The sequence below is a fragment of the Vulpes vulpes genome, unplaced genomic scaffold (assembly GCF_048418805.1).
Source record: "Vulpes vulpes isolate BD-2025 unplaced genomic scaffold, VulVul3 u000000899, whole genome shotgun sequence".
Lineage (NCBI taxonomy): Eukaryota > Metazoa > Chordata > Mammalia > Carnivora > Canidae > Vulpes > Vulpes vulpes.
This window is the reverse complement of record NW_027325780.1, coordinates 3,243,744-3,256,066: the sequence shown is the minus strand read 5'-3', so window position 1 is coordinate 3,256,066 and position 12,323 is coordinate 3,243,744. Positions and strand designations below refer to the sequence as shown.

Sequence of the window (12,323 nt, the reverse complement as noted above, 5' to 3'; positions counted from 1 at the left end):
GACGGATGAGTATAGTTAACATGAGGAATACTGCATAATGTATACAATTGTTTGTTTGTTTTAAAAGATTTGCTTATAAAAAAAAAAAAAGATTTGCTTATTTATTTGAGAGAGAGATAGTGAGGTGGGGAGGGGCAGAGGGAGACAGTCTCAAGCAGATTCCACGCTGAGGACAGAGCCTGACATGGGGCTCAATCTCATGACCCTGAAATCATGACTGAGCCAAAACCAAGAGTTGGATGCTTAACCAACTGCATCACTCAGGCGTTCCTGTTTATCTGTTTTTCATATGGAGCACCTCATGAGTTTGAGTATATCATCCTTGTGCAGAAGGCATGTTAATCTCTGTATTGTTCCAATTTTAGTACATGGGCTGCTGAAACGAGCACTAGAATTGTTGAATCACTATATTGGACACCTAAACTAATATAACACTCTATGTTAACTGTATTGGAATTAAAATAAAAACTAATTTTTTTTTATTTTTTTAAATTAATTTTTATTGGTGTTCAATTTACCAACATACAGAAAAACACCCAGTGCTCATCCCGTCAAGTGTCCACCTCAGTGCCCGTCACCCATTCCCCTCCAACACCCGCCCTCCTCCCCTTCCACCACCCCTAGTTCGTTTCCCCGAGTTAGGAGTCTTTATGTTCTGTCTCCCTTCCTGATATTTCCCAACATTTCTTTTCCCTTCCTTTATATTCCCTTTCACTATTATTTATATTCCCCAAATGAATGAGAACATTTGTCCTTCTCCGATTGACTTATTTCACTCAGCATAATACCCTCCAGTTCCATCCACGTTGAAGCAAATGGTGGGTATTTGTCATTTCTAATGGCTGAGTAATATTCCATTGTATACATAAACCACATCTTCTTTATCCATTCATCTTTCGATGGACACCGAGTCTCCTTCCACAGTTTGGCTATTGTGGCCATTGCTGATAGAAACATCGGGGTGCAGGTGTCCCGGCGTTTCATTGCATCTGAATCTTTGGGGTAAATCCCCAACAGTGCAATTGCTGGGTCGTAGGGCAGGTCTATTTTTAACTCTTTGAGGAACCTCCACACGGTTTTCCAGAGTGGCTGCACCTGTTCACATTCCCACCAACAGTGTAAGAGGGTTCCCTTTTCTCCGCATCCTCTCCAACATTTGTTGTTTCCTGCCTTGTTAATTTTCCCCATTCTCACTGGTATGAGGTGGTATCTCATTGTGGTTTTGATTTGTATTTCCCTGATGGCAAGTGATGCGGAGCATTTTCTCATGTGCTTGTTGGCCATGTCCATGTCTTCCTCTGTGAGATTTCTCTTCATGTCTTTTGCCCATTTCATGATTGGATTGTTTGTTTCTTTGGTGTTGAGTTTAATAAGTTCTTTATAGATTTTGGAAACTAGCCCTTTATCTGATACGTCATTTGCAAATATCTTCTCCCATTCTGTAGGTTGTCTTTTAGTTTTGTTGACTGTATCCTTTGCTGTGCAAAAGCTTCTTATCTTGATGAAGTCCCAATAGTTCATTCTTGCTTTTGTTTCTTTTGCCTTTGTGGAAGTATCTTGCAAGAAGTTACTGTGGCCAAGTTCAAAAAGGGTGTTGCCTGTGTTCTCCTCTAGGATTTTGATGGCCTCTTGTCTCACATTTAGATCTCTCATCCATTTTGAGTTTATCTTTGTGTATGGTGAAAGAGAGTGGTCCAGTTTCATTCTTCTGCATGTGGATGTCCAATTTTCCCAGCACCATTTATTGAAGAGACTGTCTTTCTTCCAATGGATAGTCTTTCCTCCTTTATCGAATATTAGATGACCGTACATTTCAGGGTCCACTTCTGGGTTCTCTATTCTGTTCCATTGATCTATGTGTCTGTTTTTGTGCCAGTACCATACTGTCTTGATGACCACAGCTTTGTAGTACAACCTGAAATCTGGCATTGTGATGCCCCCAGCTATGGTTTTCTTTTTTAAAATTCCCCTGGCTATTCGGGGTCTTTTCTGATTCCACACAAATCTTAAAATAATTTGTTCTAACTCTCTGAAGAAAGTCCATGGTATTTTGATAGGGATTGCATTAAACATATAGATTGCCCTGGGTAACATTGACATTTTCACAATATTAATTCTGCCAATCCATGAGCATGGAATATTTTTCCATCTCTTTGTGTCTTCCTCAATTTCTTTCAGAAGTGTTCTATAGTTTTTAGGGTATAGATCTTTTACCTCTTTGGTTAGGTTTATTCCTAGGTATCTTATGCTTTTGGGTGCAATTGTAAATGGGATTGACTCCTTAATTTCTCTTTCTTCAGTCTCATTGTTAGTGTAAAGAAATGCCATTGATTTCTGGGCATTGATTTTGTATCCTGCCACGCTACCAAATTGCTGTATGAGTTCTAGCAATCTTGGGGTGGAGGCTTTTGGGTTTTCTATGTAGAGTATCATGTCATCGGCGAAGAGGGAGAGTTTGACTTCTTCTTTGCCAATTTGAATGCCTTTAATGTCTTTTTGTTGTCTGATTGCTGAGGCGAGGACTTCCAGAACTATGTTGAACAGCAGTGGTGAGAGTGGACATCCCTGTCTTGTTCCTGATCTTAGGGGAAAGGCTCCCAGTGCTTCCCCATTGAGAATGATATTTGCTGTGGGCTTTTCGTAAATGGCTTTTAAGATGTCGAGGAAAGTTCCCTCTATCCCAACACTCTGAAGGGTTTTGATCAGGAATAGATGCTGTATTTTGTCAAATGCTTTCTCTGCATCTAATGAGAGGATCATATGGTTCTTGGTTTTTCTCTTGCTGATATGATGAATCACATTGATGGTTTTACGAGTGTTGAACCAGCCTTGTGTCCCAGGGATAAATCCTACTTGGTCATGGTGAATAATTTTCTTAATGTGTTGTTGGATCCTATTGGCTAGTATCTTGTTGAGAATTTTTGCATCCATGTTCATCAGGGATATTGGTCTGTAATTCTCCTTTTTGGTGGGGTCTTTGTCTGGTTTTGGAATTAAGGTGATGCTGGCCTCATAGAAAGAATTTGGAAGTACTCCATCTCTTTCTATCTTTCCAAACAGCTTTAGTAGAATAGGTATGATTTCTTCTTTAAACGTTTGATAGAATTCCCCTGGGAAGCCATCTGGCCCTGGACTCTTGTGTCTTGGGAGGTTTTTGATGACTGCTTCAATTTCCTCCCTGGTTATTGGCCTGTTCAGGTTTTCTATTTCTTCCTGCTCCAGTTTTGGTAGTTTGTGGCTTTCCAGGAATGCGTCCATTTCTTCTAGATTTCCTAATTTATTGGCATACAGCTGTTCATAATATGTTTTTAAAATCGTTTGTATTTCCTTGGTGTTGGTAGTGATCTCTCCTTTCTCATTCATGATTTTATTAATTTGAGTCTTCTCTCTCTTCTTTTTAATAAGGTTGGCTAATGGTTTATCTATCTTATTAATTCTTTCAAAGAACCAACTCCTGGTTCTGTTGATCTGTTCCACAGTTCTTTTGGTCTCGATATCATTGAGTTCTGCTCGAATTTTAATTAACTGTCTTCTTCTGCTGGGGGTGGGGTCTATTTGTTGGTTTTTCTCTAGTTCCTTTATGTGTAAGGTGAGCTTTTGAATTTGAGATCTTTCCAGTTTTTGAATGGATGCTTGTATTGCGATGTATTTCCCCCTCAGGACTGCTTTTGCTGCATCCCAAAGATTTTGAACGGTTGTATCTTCATTCTCATTAGTTTCCATGAATCTTTTTAATTCTTCCTTAATTTCCTGGTTGACCTTTTCATCTTTTAGCAGGATGGTCCTTAATCTCCACGTGTTTGTGGTCCTTCCAAACTTCTTGTTGTGATTAAGTTCTAATTTCAAGGCATTATGGTCTGAGAATATACAGGGGACTACCCCGATCTTTTGGTATTGGTTCAGACCCAATTTGTGACCCAGTATGTGGTCTATTCTGGAGAAAGTTCCATGTGCACTTGAGAAGAATGTGTATTCAGTTGAGTTTGGATGTAAAGTTCTGTAGATATCTGTGAAATCCATCTGGTCCAGTGTATCATTTAAAGCTCTAGTTTCTTTGGAGATGTTGTGCTTAGAAGACCTATCGAGGGTAGAAAGAGCTAGATTGAAGTCACCAAGTATAAGTGTATTATTATCAAAGTATTTCTTCAGTTTGGTTATTAATTGGTTTAAATATTTGGCAGCTCCCACATTCGGGGCATATATATTGAGGATTGTTAAGTCCTCTTGTTGGATAGATCCTTTGAGTATGAGATAGTGTCCCTCTTCATCTCTCACTATAGTCTTTGGGGTAAATTTTAATTTATCTGATATAAGGATGGCAACCCCTGCTTTCTTTTGAGGACCATTTGAATGGTAAATGGTTCTCCAACCTTTTATTTTCAGGTTGTAGGTGTCCTTCTGTCTAAAATGAGTCTCTTGTAGACAGCAAATAGATGGGTCCTGCTTTTTTATCCAGTCTGAAACCCTGCACCTTTTGATGGGGTCATTAAGCCCGTTCACATTTAGAGTTACTATTGATAGATATGAGTTTAGTGTCATCATATCTATTCAGTCCTTGAAAAACTAAATTTTTTTTAAAGATTCTACCTATCCATTTGACAGAGAGAGAGAGAGAGAGAGAGAGAGCAAGTGAGCACAAGCAGGGGGATTAACAGAGGAAGAGGGAGAAGCAGGTCCCCCACTGAGCAGGGAATCTGACATGGGGCTTGATCTCAGAACCCTGAGATCATGACCCAAGCTGAAGGCAGATGCTTTACTGAGCCACCCAGGTGCCCCATAACAGAATTTTTAAAAAAGGAATTTTTCTCCTTTATTGGCTCTTCTTGCATACTTTAACTCCAGATGTTTCCAAATTTTGATGTCCCAAAATTTTTTTGAAAGAAGAAAACTTATCAATTTGTACTTCTTTGTCACTTTCATTCAAATAATTTTTCAAATATATACTTGCTTTCCTATTTGTTTAACTAAACTCTGGTACTCTCCAATCAAACTTTAAATAATTTACATGGATTTCCAATTATTTCCTCAAATGCAATATCATTTCATCCTTCCTCTCACCTTCCCCTCAGTTGGATTTTCTGCCATTTCCTATATCTGTTTCTAATGGTTTTTATATTCTTTTGGGCTCAAGAGTTTAAAATATTCTTGTGCCCCTCAACTGCAGTTACTTCCTAAATTCTATGTTTTTCTTTCTTTTTTTTTAAAGATTTTATTTATTTATTCATGATAGACATAGAGAGAGAGCGAGGCAGAGACACAGGCAGAGGGAGAAGCAGGCTCCATGCAGGGAGCCCGACCTGGGACTCGATCCTGAGATTCCAGGATCACGCCCTGGGCCAAAGGCAGGCGCTAAACCGCTGAGCCACCCAGGGATCCCCTATGGTTTTTTTCTTAAACTAATTTCTCAGAGTTTGTTTTTTTCACTCTCACTGTTCTATTCAATGTCTTTTATATTTTAGGCCAAAATTATTCCAATAGTCACCTAACTTGCCTTCAGATTCCAGGTTCTCCCATTCCTACACAGATTTAATATTTCTAGAATATTGCTAATGTCATGAGGTGTTATAATATGATTCCAGTTAATAATTACACCGAAAACTAACTGAGTACTCGCTAGGTGCCGCCCACTGCGCTAAATTCTTTTTACACAGATTATTTTAATCCTCAGAAGAATCCTATAAATATATAATTATACAGTTGGAAGATGTATTTGTTTATTTATCTCTACAATTCAAATTTATTAGATCTGTCCACAGTCAGCCATGATGATCTTCTTACTAATCTTGCCATTTCTGGACCCAAAGCACTCCATGGCTTTCACAGTATTCATGCTTTCTTTCACCTTGCCAAAGACTCATCCAAACAGTCTCAGTACAGATGAAAAGTTGGTTTGTCTTGAGTTCAGCATTTGCCATGTACAAGATCAAGACCAGTGCGATTCAGGATGAAATTCTATTCATCAAATTTCTCCCAATAGAGGGGCTTACTTCCAGTGCCATTATGAAATGAAGTCACCACCTGGCACATAAAACCCAGAATTTTGTTTCTGTCAAAACAAAATTCTTTCTCCCCAGTGCTCACAACATGAAAGTTTTCTGCTATCTTTGGAAATTCGTTTGCAAATGACCAGAAGGAAATACAGCCCCAGAGCTTGCCATCGATGCCACATCAGAGAACATGGTAGGGTTGAGTACGGCTGGATGGCACAGGCACCCCAGGAATGATAGCAGAAAGAATTTTAGAACATTTCTGTAAGGCAGGAAGAATTTTAGAACATTTAGAAAACTCCCAGATCACCCAACTACTGGTGGTTCTGGGATGGGAACTCCACATGAAACTAGAAGTCTACTCTTAACCCTTTTTCCTGTGCTATCCACATTCCTCAACATGATTTCTAAGGCATGCCACAAATTGCTCTTACTCTTCTGAGCTAATGTCAGCTTTTATTTCAATATTACACTGAATTCACTAATACACTCTAAGCACAGCATGTTCATTTCAATTGTTTGCCTTTACTTTTGCACCTGTAGCTTTTCTCTTGACATCAAATCAAATCTCTTCTTGAGTTAAGGTCTCACTCCAGAGCACAATGAAGTCTTCACAAATGCTATAGTGCATCTGGATCTTTTCTTGGAGCCTCTAACACCACTTATTGTCTGCAACATTAACTTTCACATTCGGTTATGGAGCACCTTAAATTTTTATTTAACTGATATATGTACCATTACTATTTATTCATCCTGGAAGAAAATACTGAGCCCTTGTTATTTGCCAGGTACTGTGTAAAGGATGGAATACAAAGATGGGTAAGATTCAGTCTCTGAAAGAGTTTAATCCAGGGGAGCAATAGTTATGTTAGCTAAAATATTACAATACAATCTAAGTGATAATATTGGAGCATTGTGTTGCATAATGATCTGGCACATGAGTTTCAGAGTTGTCCAGATATATGTACTACATTTCCCAGCTCTGCTCTTCAATAGCTAAGTGAGATTTATGTAGCCTCCGTAAGCTTTAGTTTCCTCATTTGCAAAATGGAGATACTAATAGTACTTATGTTCTAATAGAATTTACAGAATTAGAAGAGTACAAAGTAGGGTTCCTGGGTGGCTCAATGACTGAGCGTCTGCCTTCGGCTCAGGTTGTCATTCGGGGTCCGGGGATCGAGTCCCATATCGGGCTCCCCACAAGGAGCCTGCTTCTTCCTCTGCCTGTGTCTCTGCCTGTCTCTGTGTCTCTCATGAATAAATAAATAAAGATTTTATTTATTTATTCATGAGAGAGAGAGAGAGGCAGAGACACAGGCAGAGGGAGAAGTAGGGTCCGTGCAGGAAGCCCGACATGGGACTCGATGTCGGGTCTCCAGGATCACACCCCGGGCTGCAGGCAGCGCTAAACCGCTGTGCCACCGGGCCTGCCCTGATATTAAAAATTAATCATATTTATTGCAAGATTAGTTTTTAAACCATAACTAGCTTCCTCTGGCCACTCTCTACATTTGTACTTGCCTTTCTCTGCTGCCAATCAGTATTTTCTTTTTCTTTTTCTTTTTATTTATTTATTCATGAGAGACACACAGAGAGAGGCAGAGACACAGGCAGAGGGAGAAGCAGACTCCCTGTGGGGAGCCTGATGCGGGACTCGATCCAGGGGCCCCAGGATCACGCCCTGAGCGGAAGGCGGCGCTAAACCGCTGAGCCACCGGGGTCCCCCAATCAGTATTTTCTAAGCAAACTAAAGGTAAAATTAATCTAGAAAACATAAAATTTGGAATACAAATGGCCTGTTATAAAACCATTCTAATATATGGTGTACTTCTAAAAAAATACTTATTTGTAGATCATTCTTATCTTTTTTACTTTGTTATGTTGACAGATTTATCTAATTCTCTCAAATTTGTTTTCATGTTATGTAATTTGAAGCTATGGTAATAATGTTATATTACTGGTGAAGTGAATTTTTCAAGTGTCTCTTTTATTTCTAATATTGCTTTTTAATCTTAAAGTCTATTTCAGTATAGTGACATCAGCTTTTTTGTTGTTGTTGTTATTTGCATGCTATACCATTTTCAGCCTTTTGTTTTCAGCCTTTCAGTGTTACTATGTTTTAGGTGTGTCTCCTATTGTGAGTCAGGATTCTGATAGGAAATAGATGGACAATGCACCCAAAATGTTCACTGAAGAGAGTTTAATAAGAAATTATTTAGAGAGGTATAGACAGCATTAAGAGAACCAACAAGAGATGGTGAAATAGACATTAGAAACAGGGAAAAGCATTTACTGATTTTTTTTTTGTCAATTGCAGAACCTGCACCCCAGAATACTTTATTAAGACCTTATTGCTTACATAGAGACACTGATTGAGTTATACCAAATTTCCCTGTGCCTGGTTCCAGGTTACTCTGTGTAGAGCTTCCCTAAGCTGTTGAGAGCTAGGACACTGCTAGGCAGGGGCAGGACCTGGAGTGAGAAGAATGGTACCTCCTAGGAGTTGTAGAGGGGGCAGTGGGCTTTGAGAGGGCCCTTGGGGTGAGCAAAGAGATCAGGAGTATAGCCTTAAGCCAGGGCCCAGGGGCAACATTCCCTGAGATGGGTCAAGCTCCAGCCCTCTCTGGAGTTTCCAGAACAAAGCTGGGTGGATATGCTGAAGGGTCAAAGAAAGGGAACATTGTTAGTAGAACCCAACATAAGCTGTTGCTGGTAAAGGGGGCACCTACAGGATCTGTGATCTTTAGTAGAGATAACACAACCACTAAAAACTTTGGCCCAGCAGTGAGGGAAACTGGGGGAATTAACACCTCTATTTCTCTATCCTCCCACCCCATGATCTCCTGCCACTATCAGCTACTGGCCAAACTCAACCAGAAGTTAGAGAGCAAAGGAGTTTGGGAATGCAGAGCATAGAGCTAGGACTTGAGCCAGATAGAGAAGAGTAGAGAAGAGCCAGCACACATGTAAACCAGTCTAATAGTTTTCTTTTTAATGGCGCATTTAGTTAATTTACTTATATTTATTGAGATTACTTGTAATTTATTTTTAAGATTTTATGTCCCACATTATCTGTTTCTTTTCTTCTGCCATGATTACTTTTTGATTATTTGAGCGTTTTTTCTCATTTCATTCATTCCATCTCTATTACTTTAGTGGTTACTTTAGAAATTTATACTATCTTTAACTTACTCCTAAACAATGGGGAGATCTTTGGAACACTTTTTGCTCTGATTACCTCTCTCCTGACTTATATACAATTTTTGAATATTTTTAACCCAATAACACATTATTATTGTTATTTTCTGTCTGTATATGTTAAATTTAAATTTAACATAACTATATATTTATAATATGTTTAAATATATAGTTACATTTGTTTATAACATATAGTCAATACTTATTTAGATTTATCCACTTTCTTTGCTCACCATTCATCTTTGTATTCTAGAATTTCCACCTTGAATCACTTTCCTTCTTTTAGTCTTTTGGAACATTCTTTTTTAAGATCTGTTGGTGATAAACTCTGCATTTTCTTGTTTCTGAAAATGTCTTAATTTCACCCTTTGCTAGATATATAAATTTAGGTTGACATATTTGAGGGTATTCTATTGACTTAGGGTTTTCATTTATCTGTTGAATATCTGTTAAGAAGTCTGATCTCAGCATAATTGTCATTCCTTGGAAGGATAGATTTTAAAATATTTTTTTGTTTGTGAATTGCAGTTTCTTTCTTTTTAAAGATTTTATTTATTTATTCATGAACAACACAGAGAGGCAGAGACATAGGCAGAGGGAGAAGCAGGTTCCTTACAGAAAGCCTGATGCGGGACTCCATCCCAGGACCCCAGGATCACAACCTGAACCAAAGGCAGATGCTCAACTACTGAGCCACCTAGGTGCCCTGTAAATTGCAGTTTCATTATGATATGTCTAGGTGTGGATTTCCTCATATACATCCTGCTTAGGATTCATAGATAACTCTAAAGCTGTTGATTGGTGTCTTTCATTGGTTTATAAAATTATCAGATTTTATCACTTCAAATACTGCTTCTACCTTATTCTCTCTTCTCCTTTTTGAATAGGTATATGTATTAGAGCTTTTCCTCTATCCTTCATGTTGATCTCTCTTTTATATTTCACATCCATTCCTTTAACTCTTTGTGTTAAATTCTCCATAGTTTCCTCAAATCTGTTTTCCAGTTTATGATTTTTTTAATGGTGGCTAATTTGATGTTTAACTTGCCCATTGAGTTTTAAATTCTAATGCTCATATTTTTCATTTTTAGAAATTCTCATTGGCTCCTTTTCAAATCTGCTTTGTCACTTTAAATGGTATTTTCTTCCATTTTCATATTTTAAAATCTTTCTTTTATTTCTTTGAACACATTAAACATATTTTACTTCCTGTGTCTAATAACTCCAGTATATGACAGTTTGTGGGTCTGATTCTTCTGTTGGTTGTTTCTGCTAGTTCTTGCATAAAATGCCTTTTTTAATAAATTTTATGTATTTTGTGGTTCTGGTCCTGCTATTCTTTGGAACTTTATCTAGAGAAATACTTTAAATTCTGAGTTGAAAATGCTCTTCTGGAAAGAATTTGCATATACTTTTGGACGCTGGATTGTATGTTCCAAAGATGGTATGACAATAGTATCTTGCATCCCACATACTCTTCTTACAATGTGACATTGACATTCCTCCCATTGAGAAGCAGGGTCTACGTTCTCGCTCTTTGAACCTGGGAGATCTTGTGACTAGAGTGGAAGTGATTCTCTGGAAATTCCAAAGGTGGGAGATAAAAGGCAAGACAGTTTCCCTCTGGTTCTCTTGGGAGGCTTTGCCCTTGGAACCAGCAACCATGCTATGAGAGAGCCCATGTAGTCACATGGAAAGGCCATATGCAGTATTCTTACTGATACCCTTAGCTGAAGTCCTAGCCAACAGGCTGCATCTGCCACCAGACAGGAGAGTAAACTAGTTTGCTAATTCCAGGTTCCAGCCCCTGAATGACCTCCTGATCTCAAAGTCTTCTCAGGTAGGTTCCAGACACAATGGAGCAAAGACAAGTTGTCCCTGTTGTGCACTTTCCAAATTCTTGATCCACAGAATCCATGAGTATAATACTAAATTTGGAGGAGTGTGGGTTCTTATTCATCAGCCATCAATGACCAGAATACTTCTGCCGGATACCTGGGTCAAGACTAATATAAGACATTAACTTAAATTCTAGGCTTTAGAATTTTTTGGGCAACACAAATAGTGTAATCTGGCTACAAAACTGCTTGAGGATGGTAGAAGAGATATTTCCCCCTCTGCTCAATATCATGGTTCAAGAGTGGCAGCTTCCATGTGGTCCCATCCATGATTTAATGGTATAGGTAGGGAACAGATTTATTTCTAGCTCACCCTTACACTGAATGCTTACCCCTTTGGTTTAAGGGAGCTTTTATTAGGTTTCTCATTTTGGGTAGGTCTTGTGTTTCATCTCCTGTTCTCTGCTCTTGTAAATTAAAAAATTAAATTGTAAATTAAAAAACAAAAACAAAAAACTGACACATTCACCAGGTTTTGGCAAGTGCTCTCAAAGTGAATCCAGTTTTACTGCTCCCTTTATTTACCTAGTTTCCCACTTTAGTTTTTGGCCTGTGTGTTTAAATATCTATTTTTTCTCTCAGCTCCTTGATGCATATGAAAGGATGCTTTGCATATTATAAATGGAATTTTTGGTGGTTTTCCGCAGGTGGCTTGCTTGGAACTTTGTTATAAATTTTGTGGGGGACACAGTTCAGCTCATATGTTGAAGTCCTTATCCCTAGTACCTCAAAACATGACTGTAATTGACAATAGAGTCTTTAAATAGGTGACTAAGTTAAGATGAACCATTAGAATGGGTTCTAATTCAACATGACTAGTGCCCTTTTAAGAAGAGGAAGTTAGAACTACAATGAAATATCACCTCACACCTGTCAGAATGACTAAAATAAAATACATGAGAAACAACAAGTGTTGGTGAGGCTGTTAGAAAAAAAAAACTCTCTTGCACTGTTGGTAAGAATGTAAACTGGTGTTGCCACTCTGGAAAACAGTATGGAGCTTCCTCAAAAAGTTAATAAAAGAAATACCCTACAATCTAGCAATCACACTACTGGGTATTTATCCAAAGGATACCAAAACAATAATTCAAAGGGATACATGCACCCCTGTTTACTGCAGCATTATTTACAATAGCCAAACTGTGGAAGCAGCCCAGGTGTCCATGGATAGATGAATGTATAAAGAAGATATCACACACACATGCATACACACACACACTCACACACACACACACACACA

The 12,323-nt window shown here is 38.4% G+C and overlaps 1 non-coding gene across 1 annotated transcript; it reads right to left on the bottom strand.

Annotated features, from left to right (window-relative positions):
- Positions 1–283: 283 nt before the first annotated feature.
- LOC112919775 (U6 spliceosomal RNA) lies at positions 284–389 on the bottom strand. Its single transcript, XR_003234969.1, has one exon. It is a non-coding gene; the product is annotated as a U6 spliceosomal RNA (small nuclear RNA).
- Positions 390–12,323: the final 11,934 nt, after the last annotated feature.